The following is a 6,000-nucleotide window of genomic DNA, read 5'->3' as shown; positions in this document are numbered from 1 at the left end:
AAACCACAAGAAATTACATAGAATTCAATGCAGATATAATGAGACAATCTTCCATTAACATGATAAACATAAGGCCTATTAACATGATAAACATAAGGCCTACTTGGTTGCAGTAATAAACATTTAAAATAATATATATGAGGTTAGAAGCTCAAGCTTACAAAGCCAAATCCTATTATCTTCCTTCTATCCAATTTTATTATATCTATCCTAATCCTAGATCTTAAGATATATAGCTAGCAAGACCATAAGTCAAATTGTTAGGTAGATTATTACAAAATATTGGTCCTGCCACAAAGGATAAATCAACGACCTTGCAATTAAGAAAAAGAACATGTATAGCGAAAAGGATAGATCCACATGTGATCCAATAAGAGATTCCCAAGGTCATTGAAAGCATTAATACCACACATAACCTTGCCAAAGTCAAACTTGCATGTTACTCGAGCTACAAGGAAAGAATATGCCATGAGTAAAGAGAAATGACACTCTTAGATATGATCAAATTAAGTGCTATAAATCTAGGATAAGGATCTACAATAGGTCCACATTAAGAAGCTAACTATGTGGCAAGAGAAAACAAGAACACCAAAGACCATTCCTCAAACAAAAAAAAAAAAACTAAAAGGAAATATTTTGGTTGATGCAATATTGCCAAGGACCCAAGATGCTCCTACATCAGACACTTGGGGTAAATAAAGAATAATGCTTTCATTAGGAAGACATAATGTTCTAAGAAGTGTCATAAAGATCCAACTCAACTTGAAAAATTCAAGAACTATCTTTAACTGGTTTATTCTTCCTTTTCACTAAGTATTCTTTGTAATCTTTCGCTTATCAAATGTTTCTTCATCACATTCGTAGTACTCATAAATGTTTAAAATATTGAAAATAGGTGAAATATCCACATCTTTAGGCAATTCAACTTCAAAGCATTTCCACTATCACATATCCTCAAGATCTTACAAGGTCCAAATTTCATCATCTTCAACTTGCTATAGGTTCCAATAGAAAAGATTTTCTTCTTCAAATGTACCATTACTTCATCTTCAACCTCAAAAGTCTTATGTTTCATCTTCTTATCTTCTCTCTCCTTATACTTATAATTACTTTTATTCATATTACTTCTTGTAATCACCTAAAAATGGTCATCTAGACTATTAGCCCCCTTCTCAGCATTTTGGCTAAATTAATTTAATCTTTTACCTAGACCAAATTGCTAATAATCAATTTATTTGATTATAACCTATAGTTTGACTATGCTATCCTAAGTTCATTATTTGATTAAAAGAACATGTCCCCTTTTAATTGAATAAAAGACCCCATTCTTCTAACCCACTTAAAGTGCACACATAAAGTCTTTTTTCTATTTTGCAATTAAAATAAAAGGCTTTGTGACTTTTGTCTTATATGACAAGTCAACTTATATTCTATTGGTTGACTTGTGTGTGCACATGGATCAACTCCTCTTTTCAAATTCCACCGTTGATCATCCACCATCTTCATCTTGATCTCTACCATCCGTATGACTTTAAAAGGGAGAGAGCTTTCCCCCTCAAAGGATCCATCTTTTGAGTATTGTTATGCTGCAGGTTTTCTAATAGGTTTCTTTGGAGCTTTGTGGAGAACTTCTTTTTCTTGTCTACATTCTCTCATCCATGGCATTCTAGCTTAGCTTAGCTTTCATTTTTACATGTAGCTTAAATCATATAGTCTAATAGTTGGATTGTAACACTCTCATACATGTTTTAACATAGCTACATTTTGCATTATCATCTTAGCTTAGTTTCCATACTTGCATTGCATTCTTGGGGAACTCCTTGAGACATTTGCATTCTTGTATCTTTCTTTGGAACCTTCCATTGCATGGTTTACTAGCAAGAAGTATTCCTAAGGCTCAGTTGAGAGCCCTTGAACTTGAAATACACTCTCTTGCACTCCGTGGATAGGGAACTCTAAACCGGTATGCAAGCATTCCAAACTCATGGAATCATTTGGATAGAAGGGTTTATAGTGGGACACTTTCGAGTGTACACTCCTTACCTCATGCAAGTTCTTCATAAAGTCCACAAACTCCTCAGCTTCAACACTATGTTTCAACTCAATATTCAAGTTTATCAAATCTGTAGTTCCTCTAGGATGCATTCTATTTACAATCTCAAAAGGTGTATTCTTAGAACTTTTGTTCACCAAACTATTATATGGAAAATATACTTGTGCCCAGACCAAAGTCCCAATTAGTAGGTTTGTCTCCAATCAAACACCTCAACAAGTTATCCAAACTTTTCTTCATAACTTCAATTTTTCCATATGTCTGTGGATAAAATGTAGAACAAAATTTAAGGCCAGTAGTCTACTTCTTCCAAAGTTCTCTCTAAAAGTAACTAGTAAACTTAGTATCTCTATCTAAGTATTAGGAAATCCATGCAATCTCACAATCTCCCTAAAAATAAGCCTCTTATATGTATTGCATCTAATGTCTTCTTATAGGATATGAAATGTACAATCTTATAAAATATGCCAACCACTACAAAAATAGAATCATTACCTCTCTGAGTTCTAGGAAATCCAAGAAAAAAGTCTAGATTGATATCTTCCCAAGACTTACATGGAATAGGAAAAGGTGTATATAATCCCACATTTTTACTAGTTCCCTTAGTAACTTGACAAATTATGCAACTCTTCACCATCTTATGAATATCCTTATATATCTACAACCAAAAGTATCTCCTTTTAGTCAACTTTACTATCTTATCAATCCCAAAATATCCTCCAAATCCACCACTATGTTCCTCCTTAATAATATTCTCTCTCATATATCCTCTAGCTATACACAAATGGAATTATTTAAACAACATATCTTCTTGAATGAAATATTGAAACCACATATCTTACTCATTAAATATGTGATTCCTACAAGCTTTCCAAGGTTCTATAAAATCAAGATCAGTTTCATATGAGCTCTTTAAATCATCAAAATCAAACATTTCAACTATCATCTCCATAAACAAGCTTCTTGCTCTACTCAAAGCATCTAAAACTTTGTTAGATTGTTCACTTCTATGCTTCAACACAAAATAATTTCTTTTCATATATTCAACCCATTTCACATATCTATGATTCAACTTATTCTAACTTCCCAAATACTATAAGGCTTAATGATCAATGTACAACACAAATTCTCTAGATATCAAGTAATTTATCTATTTCTTCAAGGCTTGAATAATAACATATAACTTTTGGTCATAGTCTAGATATTTCATCTTAGCATCATTGAAAATTTCACTGTATAAAGCTATAGACTTACCTTCTTGACTTAAAAAAAATCCAATTGCACTTCCACTAGCATCACAATCAATTTGAAAAACTTTAGTAAAACTAAGCAAAAAAAGCACAAAAAATTCTACTACATTTTATTTCAATATTTCAAAGCTTTTATTTTCTCCATGTGTCCATTTGAATTCCTTTTTATCACCTCATAGTCTTTTCATAGCATTACAAACTTAACTAAATTTTTTGATAAACTTTCTATAGAAACTTGCTAATCCATGAAATGATCTAACTTCTCTAGCACTCTCAAGTGTAGGCCTTTGAAGAATAAATTTTACCTTCTCAAGATCCATCTTCAAACGATCAACACAAATCACAAAATCAAGGTACACAATCTACTCTTTCATAAAATAATATTTCTTCAAATTTATCAACAACTTTTCCTCTTTTGACCTCCACAACACTTGTCTAATATGCATTAGGGGTTGTTCTTTTGTCTTATTGTAGATTAGTATTTCATGAAGATATACTGTCACAAATTTACACAAGAAATTATTCAAAACTTCATTCATCAATCTCATAAAAGTACTAGGTGCATTAGTTAAACCAAAAGGCATAACCAACCATTTACAAAAACCTTCATTAGTCTTAAAAGAAGTTTTCCATCCATCTCCTTCTTTGATTCTAATATGATGATATCTTCAATTCAATCTTTGTAAAATATTATTCTCCACTCAAATGATCAATTATGTCATCCATCCTAGGGAAGGTAAATCCGTACTTAATCACTATTCTATTTATTTCTCTAGAATTAGTACACATTATCCATTCTTTATTCCTCTTAGGTACCAATACAATAGGTACTGCACAAAGACTCAACTTTTCTCTTAACAAGCCTTTCTCAAGAAATTCATGCACTTTCCTTTCAATTCTTCATTCTCTACAAGTTTTAGTGTATGTGATGCTTTGTTAGGCAAACTAGCTCTAGGTATCAAATCCATACACACAATATCAAAAGTAATATCTTGAGATTTTGTCAACAAGGATCTAATATCAAGTGTATTCTCAAGTTCATCTTGTTTCTCATTCTTTTTAGGAATCAATGCAAAGAAAACATTTTGTCTCTTCATTTCCTTTACAAACTGATTTCCTTCAACCAAACAAATTCTAACTATAGTGCAATGATTCTCTCTAAGTTTCTCAATCAAAGATAATAATACATGTTTCTTTTCATTAGCATAAATAGTATATTGATTCAATCTACCATTATATAAAACCTTTCTATCGTACTTCCAAGTCTTCCCAAACGAATATGACAACAATTCATAGGCATAATATCACACAAAAATTCATCAAAAGAGTTTCCAATATTGAGTTTCACAAGAATTGTTCACTTACCAGTAATTTATGTTCATTCTTGATCTAATGAATTTGATAAGGGTTAGGGTGTGTCAATCTCTACAACTTCAACTTAGATACCAACTATCTAGATGCTAAATTATCAAGTCTACCACTATTAATGATCACCTTGCAACATTCCTTCAATCTTACATTTGGTTTTAAAGAGAATTTTCCTCAAAATAGGTTCACCATCCAACTGCTCATTCCACAAGGTTCTTCCAATCATTAAGTTCTCTCTATTCTTAGGTTCATTCAAAGGATCAATAGCTTCCTCTTGAATCAAAGCATTTTTGCTACTACTTCCTATCTTCTTTCTAGAAAAAGGTGCATTCAAAAGTTCCATGTCCTTCTCTACATTTAAAAAAAGTTCCTTTAAACTAAGACCTATTTTCTCTCTTTCCATTACTATCATTCCTAGGGTAAGTAGAAGAATTACCTCTAGTGTAGTTACATCTTCCTCTGTTAGTATTATCTTCTTTCCACTCAAATTTACCTCTATCATGATGTGTATTACTACTTTCTCAATAGGATCTACCTCTTCTCCTCTGAAATCTTCCACCTTTTTCTCCTTGTCTATGTTCATATTTATTTTTCAATATTTCTTCAGCTCTCAACATATTCAAGTATGCTTCATCATCATCAACATGTCTCAATATATTGTCCAACTTATAGAATTCCTTTGTATAATATTTCAAAATCATATCTTTCTATCTCAAATTTAGCATTCTCCTCAATAGAAATCAACATGAAGGAATCATTTTTCAACTTACCAACTACTTTTACCCAAGTCTTGATCTTTTCTTTTCTCTTCTTTGTCAACCCATTTGCAAGTGTTACCACCAAAGAGAAGCATGACCTCTAAACTTAGTAGCTTCTATCTTCATGAATATTTTTATAATAAAATACCTTTTCAATCTCAGAGATCCAATCCAACAAAGAATTGGTATACAAATTTCCACTATAACAAAAAAGTTCAAAAGGAGGTCTGGAAACTACTCTACTCAAGGCTTAGAATATTCTCTCTTCATATTGTTCTACCTTAGGTTTAGGATTAGGTGAAAGTAATTCTTCTTCGTCACTAACATCATCAAGATGTACTCCTCTTCTCTAGGCTGTCTCAACAACTTCAAGTCTAGCTGCAATTTGTCTCAACAGTTTCATAATAGAATTATTTGTATTTCCTCTACCTCAAGCAATTTAGACAAAATTTCCTTCAATAATCATTACCTTATGCAAGTTATAGGTCAAAAAATTAGTCTACCACCCTACAAATGATCCATAACAAGATTGTCCATGATCTCAAACTTTGCAAGGAAAAAAACCTTCACT

The sequence above is a fragment of the Cupressus sempervirens genome, chromosome 8 (assembly GCF_028749045.1).
Source record: "Cupressus sempervirens isolate cs-2001-9-10 chromosome 8, ASM2874904v1, whole genome shotgun sequence".
NCBI lineage: Eukaryota > Viridiplantae > Streptophyta > Pinopsida > Cupressales > Cupressaceae > Cupressus > Cupressus sempervirens.
The sequence above is the reverse complement of the archived record's forward strand: the minus strand, read 5'-3'. Positions refer to the sequence as shown.